Source organism: Gossypium arboreum, chromosome 4 (genome assembly GCF_025698485.1).
Source record: "Gossypium arboreum isolate Shixiya-1 chromosome 4, ASM2569848v2, whole genome shotgun sequence".
Lineage (NCBI taxonomy): Eukaryota > Viridiplantae > Streptophyta > Magnoliopsida > Malvales > Malvaceae > Gossypium > Gossypium arboreum.
This window is the reverse complement of record NC_069073.1, coordinates 73533407-73546436: the sequence shown is the minus strand read 5'-3', so window position 1 is coordinate 73546436 and position 13030 is coordinate 73533407. Positions and strand designations below refer to the sequence as shown.

The window sequence follows — 13030 nt, the reverse complement described above, 5'->3', positions numbered from 1 at the left end:
TTAAACATTAACATTAAGGCATGTATAGCTAGACTCATACGTGCCATGGTAGTCCTAGAACCGACTAAACCATAGCTCTGATACCAATAAAATTGTAACACCCCGAACCGAGACCGTCGCCGGAGTCGAACACGAGGTGTTAACAGACTTCAAACCACTTATTGAAAAGTTCCAGACAAGCTGCCAATCTGTGTACTAGTCGCTTCAAAAATCATAACTTGAGTTTTAGAACTCGAAAATCAGTTTTGTAATTTTTTTCTGAAACTAGACTCATAGTTCGGTCTACAGATTTTTTTCTAGAATTTTTGGTCGAGCCAATTAGTACAGTTTATTAGTTAATTTCTCCCATATTACAGGGGCCGACTACACTGACCTTCATGCATTACAACTCAAATAACTCCCTGTGCAGGGCTTCAATACTGGTGCCGTTTGTTTCTATAGAAACTAGACTCAAATATAAATTTATACATATATGGTATGACTCCTAATTATTTCTGGTTAATTTATAATGAATTTTCAAAGTCGGAACAGGGAATCCAGAAACCGTTCTGGCCCCGTTTCACTAAAACCCAAATATCTCTTAACATACAACTCATATAACCTTTTCGTTTCCTCCATATGAAAATAGATTCATCAAGGTTCATTTACATAATTTATTCACTATTTAATTCTATTCCTACTATTTTTAGTGATTTTTCACATCCACGTCACTGTTGCTGCCTGCATCATTTTCTAGGATAGACTTTCTCTAACACATAGTTTCTATGATTCAACCACCCCTTTTTCATATATGGTCCAAAATATAAGCATGATGACCCATTCTAATGGCTGGTCATTGCCAAACACTTCCATGCCTCTTAATGAGCATATACATACCAAATGATTATAACATTATGCTCAAAACATTTATAAGCCATTTTCGCATGGCTATTCAAAATTTTACATACCAAGTTCAAACAAAACATAATAGCCTATACATGCCGAAATGTTTTCTTAAACCATCCAAGAAGAAGATACCAAAAAGTCGCTAGACGGTGTGATGACTTCGATGACAGTCCGAGCACGCAAAATGGATCAAGAACCTAAATAAACAACAAATAAGCACACCAAATGAGTACATAACTCAGTAAGTCGTAAGCCCTACTCTACCATCCAACAATAACAATCATAAGTGAATAAACAAATAATACAAAATCGATGTTTCCAACCATAACAACCTATACTACAATTGTGACAGCCCAAAATTGACCCTAGTCGGGATGTGGTTTCGGGACCACAAAACCGAGGCATAAAAATAATTTAAAATTTATTTTGATGCCTATGATATGTGTTAATTTGTGTGTGACATTTTTGATGTTTCGATTTAGTGTTATAAATGCGAATTTCACTAGAAAGGACCTAGTAGTGAACTTTGAAAGTATGATGGGGAAATGTGTGATGACTAGTTGCTCATGCATGCAAAAATAAGGATTTGCATGTCAAATTTCCCCCAACATGAAGTGGCGGCCATGGCAAGAGAGATGGGCAAAACATGTCATGAAACATTTTTGTTGGTGCATTAGGGAGAAATAATAAACAAAGGTGTATGGGTAAGAAAAGAATGAAAAAAAATGTGTGAGTGTGGTATTCCCCCCCCATTGCCGTGAGTTGTAGAGAAAGAAAGAAAAAATTTTGTTCATCCTTTCTTTGAGCCAAAACTAAGGAAGAAGGAGGATTTTTGCTTCATGCTTGGTTTGGAAGAGATCTAGAAGGAGATTTGGCTAAGTTTGCATCATGATTAAGGTATGTATGAGGTTGTGTTAGGAGTTTCATGCATGTTTTGGTTGCTAACTTGATGTGCATGTTAGCCATGGCTCAAATCTTTGTTATGCCATGGAAATGGTATTTGGCCAAAGTTGTTATAGTGATAAAGCCATTGCATGCTAAGTGTGAAGCTTGATGATGATGCATGCAATGATGGATTGTCTACTTTTGAGTAAGATTTTGAGTTTTCTTTTTGTTTAATCATGATTGAAGTTGAAAAGGGGCATGATTGTCATATTCGGCCATGATGCATTCATGAGCATGGTTCATGCTTCTTGCATGTTAGTTAAAATTTGTGTTTTGGATGGCTATGGACACCTTGAAATTCGCCATGCTCATATATGTATATATATGTTTGCACATGATGTTTTGGTTATGAACTAAGTGATGAATATGGTTGTTTAAAGAAGAAGATGTTGAAGAATGATTGTGAAATTGCAAGCACATTCGCCTAGCACACATATGAGTGCTTGATGCTATATTATAAGTTTTGAGCTACAATATGCAAAGCATTAACTAGTAAAATGCATGCTGTTTTTGTGAGGTATTAAGTGCATAATTGGCCTCAACATGTACATGAATATTCGCCTTGGGTAGCCTATTGAAGGCCTTAACTTTTCCTTGATGCTCGAATAAATTGTATTGAATTGCTTGATGTAGTATAAAATGTGCATGACCATTGTGTATTCAAGCTAAAGAGTGGCCATATGACCATTTAAACTCCTTGTCATATTCGCCATAAGCTAGCACAATGAGGTTTTAATAAATTGAATTTGTTTGAATTAGCTCAAGAGCTAAGAGGGCCACAATTGGACAAGGGAAGGAAAAAGTGATCGAATAGCCGTAAAAGCCGTTCGACAACATCCGAGGTAAGTCCTCAAGAAGTGACCTTAATTGAATTATGGGGAATGAAATATGGATGTATTGATTATTGATTTATGTGTGTATGAGCATTCAATGATACCCGGCTAAGTCCCAAGGCGATCATGCTAATGATTATAATTGTGTTTGAGCCTTAGTAACTAAAAATGAAATATGTATGTCCAATGATTATTGATGTATGTGTGCATGAGAAATTGAATGATATCCGGCTAAGCCCCAAGACAATTATGCTGAAAATGATATCCGGTTAAGACCGAAGGCAATTGTGCTAGTAGCTATATCCGGGCTAAGACCAAGGCATTCGTGCCGGTTGTTAAATCCGGCTAAGACCAAGGCATTTGTGCAAATCGTGATATCCGGGTTAAGTCCGTAGAGCCTTGGTGCGGGTTACCATAACCGGCTATGTCCTCAAGGCGATTGAACGAGTAGCGACATCCGGTTAAACTCCGAAGGTATGTGATTTGAAAATTATAGCTTGCTGGAAAATTTCAGCAAATGCACTTGTGAAATTTCCCAATGACAAGGTAAGTGCGGTGTGTTAACCCGGCGCTAGAAGTAAGAGCGTATGAATATCCGCTCCTATGATGGAACGAGTTATCGGCCTTAATGAAGCCGTTATTTGTGTATGAACATAAGAGTTGGGATGGTGAAGTAAGTATGATTATGTGAATGTGCATTAATGAAATGATGCATTTGGCTATGTGAATGTATTGCTTTAATTAAAGCTGATTATATTCCTTGAGACTTACTAAGCATAAAAATGCTTACCCCGTTGCTTTGGCTCTCTGTTTTATAGATTTCGCTCGATAGCAATCGGATTCGGGATCAATAAAGTCGAAGTCATCCACACTATCAACGTCTCTATTTTGGTATAAATTTTTGGTTGAACTTTGAAATGGCATGTATAGGACTACCCCTTGTTGGTTAAATATGTTGTGATGTATTTGTGTACGGCCATGCGAAAATGGCTCGTAAAAGTGAAGTATCGACTTAGACTATTTGCGGTTTGTATATGTATATATTTGGTGTCATGATGTGACCATGGATTGGAAATGGGAATGTTGGTCACATGATCAGCCATTGGCATGGTTAAAATGATCATATATGAACCTATGTATGGCAAGACTAGTTGGTTCATGGAGACTACCAAATAGGTAAGACCTACCTTAAAAACAGATGCTGCCAGCTGCAGTGACGTGAATGTGAAAAATCACCAAAATTTGTAGGAATGGTATTAAATAGTGAATAAGCTATGTAAATTAACCTTGATGAGTCTATTTTCATATGGAAGAAACGAAATGGTCATAGGAGTTACATGTTAAGAGATATTAAAGCTATTGTGAGACAGGGCCAGAACGGTTTCTGGGTCCCCTGTCATAACTTTAAAATTTGCTATAAATTATCCAGAAATAATTAGGAGTCATGCCTTATATGTACAGATTCCATTTTAGTCTAGTTTCATTAGAAACAAACGGCACCAGTATTAAGTTCTGTACAGTGAGATATTCAAGTTGTAACGCGCGAAGGTCAGAGCAGTCGATCCCTGTAACATGGGTGACTTTAACTAATAAACTGTACCAATTGGCCTGACCAAAATTCTAGAAATAAATCCATGGATGGATACATGAGTCTAAATTCAGGAAAATTTACGAAACCAGTTTCGAGTTTTGAAACTCGAGATATGATTTTTAAGGCGATGGTGACGCAGTTTTCCAGCCTGACTGAAATGTCAAATTGGTGGGCAAAACAAGTGAACTTGGTTTGTTAACCCTCGTGTCCGACACCGCGATGGTCTCGGGTTCGGGTGTTACAATTTTATTAGTATCGAGCCACGGTTTAGTCGATTCTAGGACTACCGTGATGTGTTTGGGGTCTAGCTATACATGCCATTAAATGATGACTCGATAGTGTGGTGATTTCGACAATTTGACTTTGTGTTTGTTCATAGCAATGGATCCCGATCCCAACCGAGCGATAGTGATGATGTGGAGAGTGTGGCGCTGCTCGCGCAAGAAGGGACAGCGCGGTGGACTCTCAACCTATGGCCAGCAATCCGAATGACGAGGCTAGGCAAGCCTTTTATAGTGTGATGAGCGAATGGTTTAATCAATACATTCGAACTAACACGGCTATTCCACAACCTCCATTCCCGACAAATGCAACCCCGCACCTACAATACCTCCGGTGACGACCAAATAAGGTCAAGTAAGCCCCCATGACGTGATTCAAAAACATGGGGCCACTGAATTTAAGGCTACGGATGATGATGATGCCGAAGCGAGCTGAATTTTGGTTGGATAACACTATCCGGTGCTCGATGAGCTATCCTGTACACCCGATGAGTGCTTAAAGTGTACCATCTCCTTGCTCGTGAGTCCGCCTACTATTGGTGGAGTACTCGACTTCGTGGTACCTAGAGAGCAAGTGACTTGGGAATTCTTTCAAACCGAGTTCGAAAAAAGTATATCGATCGAGATTCATCGACCAAAAGCGAAGGGAATTCCTTGACCTTAAGCAAGGTTCTATGTCGATTCCGACTACGACGAAAATTTGTGAGGCTTAGCCGATGCAGCGAGAATGCATTTCGTCAAAGCCATTATGTAAACGCTTGAGGATGGGCTGAATGACGATATAAGGATGTTCGTTGGCATTCTCGAGATCTGAGAGTTCGTAGTACTTGTTGAGCGAGCTTGTAAAGTCGAAGAGCTTAGAAAGGAGAAGCAAAAGCTGATGTGGGAACCGGAGAATTCGAAAGAGGTCCTCGGAAAGTCTCTTCAACAAGCATCGAAGAGATTTCGAGATGATGCGAGCGGTCTAGAGGCGTTTGGGCTTTTCTAGACGAGGACGCGATTGACCCCTGTGACCACACGAGTCACTTGATCGCGATGGTGGAAATGATCGCCGAGAGAGGCGGAGTGTCCACATTGTGGCAAATGGCATTCGGGGGCTGTTGGTTTCGTGATCGCTCCTGCTATAAGTGTGGGTCGGCCGACCACTTTATGAAGGATTGCCCGAGGATGCATGAACAGAATGTAAGTCAGAGTGGAAACTCGGGTGCTACCACTGCTCGAGGTAGGCCACCTAGAAATATGGGCAATGTCAGTGGCGGTCAGAGAGGATCTAGAGATGCTACCATCAGATCTGAGGCTCGTGCTCCTGCAAGGACCTATGCCATATGCACGCAGCGAGGATCTTGCCTCTCGGATGTCATTACGGTACTTTCACTCTTTTCAATACAAATGTGATTGCTTTGATTGACCCTGGTTCTACTCATTCATATATATGTGAAACCTTAGCATCCAGTAAGACTTTGCCTATTGAGTCTACTGAGTTTGTAATTCGGGTATCAAACCCCTTAGGTCATTACGTGCTTGTCAACAAAGTGTGCAAGAAAAGTCCCCTAGTGTTCCGAGGTTCTTGTTTTCCGGCGGACTTGATGCTTTTGCCCTTCGATGAGTTCGATGTTATTCTTGGTTTGGATTGGTTGACCATGCACAATGCGGTTGTAAATTGCAAGAAAAGTTCCGAAAGCTGCCAACTGTGTACTAGTCGCCAAAAATCATAACTTGAGTTTTAGAACTCGAAAATCAGTTTCGTAATTTTTTCTGAAACTAGACTCATATTTACGTTCCAGATTTTTTCTAGAATTTTGGTGCCAATTAGTAAGTTTATTAGTTAAAGTCTCCCATATTGGGCCGACTACACTGACCTTCATGCGTTAAACTCAAATAACCCCTGTGCAGGGCTTCAATACTGGTGCCGTTTGTTTCTATGGAAACTAGACTCAAAGAGGAATTTAACATATATGGTATGACTAATTATTTCTGGTTAATTTATAATGAATTTTCAAATTCGGAACAGGGAATCCAGAAACCGTTCTGGCCCGTTTCACTAAAACCCAAATATCTCTTAACATACAACTTATATAACCGTTTGTTTCCTCCATATGAAAATAGATTCATCAAGGTTCATTTACATAATTTATTCACTATTTAATTCTATTCCTACTATTTTTAGTGATTTTTCACATCCACGTCACTGTTGCTGCCTGCATCATTTTCTAGGATAGACTTTTCTAACACATAGTTTCTATGATTCAACCATTTTTCATATATGGTCCAAAATATAAGCATGATGACCCATTCTAATGGCTGGTCATTGCCAAACACTTCCATGCCTCTTAATGAGCATATACATACCAAATGATTATAACATTATGCTCAAAACATTTATAAGCCATTTTCCATGGCTATTCAAAATTTTACATACCAAGTTCAAACAAAACATAATAGCCTATACATGCCAAATGTTTTCTTAAACCATCTAAGAAGAAGATACCAAAAAGTCCTAGACGGTGTGATGACTTCGATGACAGTCCGAGAACCAAAATGGATCAAGAACCTAAATAAACAACAAATAAGCACACCAAATGAGTACATAACTCAAGAAGTCAAGCCCTACTCTACCATCCAACAATAACAATCATAAGTGAATAAACAAATAATACAAAATCGATGTTTCCAACCATAACAACCTATACTAAAATTTAAATTTTTGGTTCGATCTCATGCCAAGACCTTCAACCAATCAAAAAGTCAAATCGATTTGATCCGCTTCCCAAGTTGGAACAACAACGATAAATAATTTTATGCATACCCGCATTCCCAATTTTGATATTTAGTTAGTAGCTCAATCACTTACCTCGTCATGCAAGTTATTTCCACAACCGAATGTGGCACAATAGTGCTTATTATGTTCGCACACATAGTGCCATAGCTAATCGCACAATAGTGCCATAGTAAATCCAACATAGTGCCATAGTAAATCGCAACAAGTGCCATAGTAAATCGCAAATAGTGCCATATATTTCAGACGCACACTTAGGCCATATATTTTGACGCACGCTTAGTGCCAATCTCCACCATACACACGATTTTCGACACTTAGTGCCAAAGCTAACTTTCTACACATTTCACTATTTCTTTTACATTCAACAATTGTCATCACCCATACACATACAATATCATTTATACATATATAGCATTCCATTAAACACAATTGCATAGATTTTCCAATCATTCAAGCAATATCAAACATATATGCTTAACGACTTACTCGATGTTGTCGCATCGCCTTCAACGGCTATTCAATTACTTTTCTTTCCCTTGTCCAACTTCGATCCTTTGAGCTTTGAGCTACATCAAACAAATTTACTTCCCAATCAATCACACACATACATAAAAATTTATTCATACATGACCCATAGTTCATTTGGTCATTCATCTCAAACCTATCAAGCTTCCTATCATGCTTCCTTGGGCAATACACATATAAGCACACTTAGCATTTGATACATTCGCCTTAGCATAATTTCATTTAAAAGTCCCTATTAGCCACTTCCCCATCAATTATCTCATCTACTTAATATTTCGTACTATCATGCTAGCCGAATATTACTTATTCAAGTTCAACATCCTCCTATAACACTAGCATCAAAGATGATATCTAATTCTTCTTTTTCCTTTTCATCAAACAACCTATATGAACATTTAACCAATCCAAACTTCACCCATTCACACTTATTCATTTAACATAAAGGAAATAAATCACCCGCTTCACTATCAACTTGGAATGCACCAAGCATTACCTAACTAAGATTTCACAAATTTTAACCTTATATCGACCTCTACTTATTCAATACAACATGAAACAACCTCTTCTCCTAACCTTTGATACACGGCTTGATGTTCCAACCACCATGAAAGTTTGATTTTTCATGACATTAAATGCACTTTGACAATTAGCTCACAATGCAAAGAAGTTAAAGCCAACATCTCAAGACTTACCTCCAACTAGAAGAAGGGTTAATTTGCTTAATGAAGAGCTCTAATTCCTTCCTTTGGTTTTCTTTAAGATGGAGAAGAAGATGAACACCCTCTTCTAATTTCTCTTGTATTACTATTATTTTTTTTGTTTTTTGCTCATTCACCAAAATGGAGAAGCCAGGTAAGTCTTCCTTCACCTTTTTTTTTTACTTTATGAAACTAATATTATTTTATCTAAATTAATGCCACTTCAATTTAATATCTATTAAACATATATATTTGCCCATCCACATCCATCTTGGCCGCCACTAGAGAATAAATTGGGTAATTTGACATGCAAGGACAACATTTTCTAGCATGCATCAATAGGCCACTTCAACATTTGCCTATCACATTTCTAAGTTTTCCACACAAGTCCTAATTGATAAAATTCACTTACAATTAACAAAATCCAAACATGAAATTTTCACAATGCATATATGCATATAATGAGCATCAATTATGATGGTTAATTATTATTACGATTTTTTAGTGGTCCCAAACCACTTTCCCTAGGGTCAATTTAGGGATGTCACAACTCTCCCCACTTAAGAAATTTTCGTCCCCAAAAATTTACCAAAAGGCTTATCGCTTCTTTCATAGTCTTCAAGTTCCCAAGTGGCTTCTTCCATTCCGTGTTTATGCCACAACACCTTCACTAACGGGATTTTCCTATTTGCAATTCTTTTACTTCACGCTCATAATGCAAACCTTCCTCTTCATAGCTCAAATTAGGTCAATCTCAATCCGAGGAGCAATTACGCATGATGGATCAAACCTATATCCAAGCATCGAGACATGAAAACGAATTTCTTTTCGAGCTCGGGGCAAAATTAATCGATATGCAATCGCCCAACTCGCCCGGACACTTCATATGGCCCGATGAACCTGACTCAATTTGCCCTTACGACCAAATCTAAGACCTTCTTCCAAGGTGAAACTTTGAGAAAGACCTTGTCTCCAACTTGATATTCAATATCTTTTCTTTTCAAACCAGATACGCTTTTGCGATCCCAGTTTCAAACTTTCACGAATCACTGAACTTTTGCTCGGATCCTTAACCAAATCAACCTCAAGAATTTACCTTCACTAAGTTCACCAATAATGGGTACGGATTTATTTAAGTATAAAGCCTTGTAAGGCCATCTTAATACTTGATTGAAAGCTATTGTTTGGTTAATTCAATCAAAGGCAAATATCTTTCCCATGAACCACTAAACTCAAGGATGCAACATCTCAACATATCCTCCAGATTTGAATTATCCGCTCGGATTGACCACTTTGGGGATGGAAATAAATGCACTGGTACCCAAAGCCTCTTGCAACTTCTTCCAAAATCGCGAGGTAAATCTCGGATCTCATCCACACGATGGAAATAGGCACCCGTAGTCTCAAAACTGAGAAACGAAATTCTAGTTTGTCCATTGAAAATCCAGACGGGGACAAAGTGAGTCGACTTAGTCAATCTATCTACAACGACCCAAATCCATCCTTCTTACTTGTCGACAATGGCTCCGGATAAAAGTCCATTGTGACTCGATCCCATTTCCACTGTATCGGATCTAAGTAATCCCGATGGCACTTGATGTTCCGCCACTTGTTGACATATTAAACATTTTGAAACAAAATCGAGATGTCTGCTTTCATACCATGCCACCAAAATCGACGCTTCAAATCGGCATCCATTCCGTGGATTGTCATTCGCTACAATGGGCTTCATTTAGAATTATAAATAAGTTCAATTTTTGGAAACAGAACCTTCAACCTCAAACAATCGCATCATCAATTTGAAACTCGATTCCTTGTTCAACACACTCAAAGCTTTTGCAAGCAACTCTTCATCAACTTTCGAGCTTCCCAAATTTGATGAGCCAACAATGGTTTGGCCTTTAATTCACCTACTAACACATTGTCGGGTAGGATTGACAAGGCATTCATCTCAGAAGAAAAAGGATTTTTTAAATCCCAAAAAGTTTGGGATAATCAATGACGAGCTCATAATTTTTAACAACTCGAGCCATCGTTTTGTCGCAGATTTAAGTCTCTTTTCATCAAATATTTGAGACTTTTTGTGATCCGGCACTTCCACCAAATGTTTCCCATATTTTAACAATAGATGGCGCCAATTCGAGATCATGGGTTGGATAATTTTTCTCATGTGGCTTTAATTGTCTCGACGATACCAACTCACCTTCGCATCAATACGCAACCAACCCAAGTAGGGAGGCATCACTATAGATGACAAACTCTTTGCCATTCGGAAAATCGAGCTTTCCAAATGAGTTTTCAATTGGTCAAACTTTTCACACTTTTCCATCCATTCAAATTTGACATCTTTCCGCCTTTGTCATGGTGTGGCTATCATCGAGAATCCTTTACAAACCGCTAGTAACCGCAAGTCCCAAAAAGCTCCTAACTTCAAATTCCTTGAGGTTTCCAATCGACTATGGCAAATTTTGTTCGGTCAACTCAATACCGGCGTATATACATGACCCAAGAAGCTAACCTCCTCAACCGTAACTCACACTTCTAACTTAGCATATAACCGCTATCCGTAAAATTTGCAACACTATCCTCGTGTTTGTTCGGCTCATTTTGTGAATAGACTAAAATGTCATCAATGAAGACAACTACGAACCATCCGATATGGTCGAAAATCCGATTCATCAAATCCATAAATACCGGGGCATTAGTAAGCCCAAATGGCATCACTAGGAACTCAGTGACCATATCTCGCTTTGAAGGCGCCTTGGGTACGTCAATCTCAACAAGAATCGATAATAGCCCGATCTCGATCTATTTTAAAACACCGAGGTTCTTCGTTGATCGAACAAATCATCGGGTAACGGATATTTGTTCTTTATCGCCGCTTATTGTCGACGATAGTCGATCACCCCTCATGGTTCCATCCTTCTTTTCACAAACAACACCGCACCCAAGGAGAAAAACTCAAGAGCAAAACCTCTATCCACCAATTCTTAACCAAGCTTAACCTTTAATTCGGGTGCCTACAACGGAGCTATCGAAATTGAGTGGTACCGTCCAACGATGCAAACTCTATTTCGAAAGTGGCAAACCCCAAGGGAAAACATCCGGTATTCACAAACCACCGCAAGATTCGGTTTTTTTTCCACTTTGTCATCGAGCACATACGCAAGGTACGCCGACCTTTTTTAATATTTCGGGCCAAATTATCGATAATTTACCGGCAACCCTTTATGTCCGGACTCAACCCGAATTATCTCGTTATTCGACCGATCGATAGTCTTGCCTTTGCAATTTAAAACCCATCGCATGGTCAACCAATCCAACCCAAGAATAACGTCAATTGGCAACCAAAAGCATCAAGTCCCCGGAAAACAAGAACCTCAAACACTAGGGGACTTTTCTTACACCTTTGTTGACAAGCACGAATGACCCAAGGGTTTGACACCAATTACAAACTCAAGAGACTCAATAGGCAAAGTCTTCGGATGCTAAGGTTTCGATATATAAGAATGAGTAGAACCGGGTCAATCAAAGCAATCACATTAGTATCGAAAAGAGTGAAAGTATGATAACGTCGGGAGGATGCCTCCTCGGCGGATGGCATATGCTCTAGGAGCCGGTCTCGATCAACAAACCAGCAGCCCCTCTCGACTACCACCCCTACCTCCCGAAATTCTTGGTGGTCTACCTCTAGCATTCCACTAGGTCTCGACCTTGCATCCTATTCTTCTCATCAAGCTCGGAATCTCTAATGAGGTGGTCCTTCGAGCCGATCCGAATAAGCCTTATTGGAGACTTACCCCAACATTCACCTATGTGTCTTCTCCCACATTGGGGGCATTCGTTTCTCTTGCTTATTGCCCACACTAGCTAAAGTAGCTTGGAGTCCGCAATGGTCGGGTCTAATGGAAACCCCAGTCCTCGATCTATTGGTGTCCTCCCGAACTTTTTACACCGAGAACGGAGCTTTACCCTCGATCTTTTGGATAGTCTCTAGCTTCAAATTCACCTTTTCTTCTCCTTTCAAGTTCCTTTTGGTGCTCGCTCAACTAGTGTTAAATTCTTTTATCTCCAAAATACCCACTAGTAGTCTTAGATCTTCATTCAATCCTTCTTCAAACCTCTTGCACATAGCAACCTCATCACCACACACTCCCGCATACCGACGAGTCTTTTAACTCATGTTCGATTCGATATCCATGCCCTTGCTTGAGTTCCGAATTTTACGCTTTTGATCGATGAACCGTTGATTAATATATTTTTTCAAACTCCGCTTGAAAGAAATCCCAAGTAACTCGCTCGCTTGGAACTATGGAAATCAAGGTCCTCCACCAATAGTGGTGAGTCCCACAAAAGGATATAGCAAACTTTAGACATTCATCGTGTGATGATACCATCAAACACCAATGGTGTTGTCAAGGAACCTCTACCTTTCGATCATCGATATTTCCAACTCTTCAGCCCCGCTTCCTAATCAAATCTTGGGTGGCTTA

General features: G+C 39.3%; 1 long non-coding RNA gene across 1 annotated transcript; it reads left to right on the top strand.

The window, feature by feature from the left end:
- The first annotated feature begins 2625 nt into the window (after positions 1-2625).
- Positions 2626-3783, top strand: LOC128291549 (uncharacterized). Its single transcript, XR_008281389.1, has 2 exons — positions 2626-2672; positions 3482-3783. It is a non-coding gene; the product is annotated as an uncharacterized LOC128291549 (long non-coding RNA).
- The last annotated feature ends 9247 nt before the right edge of the window (positions 3784-13030 follow it).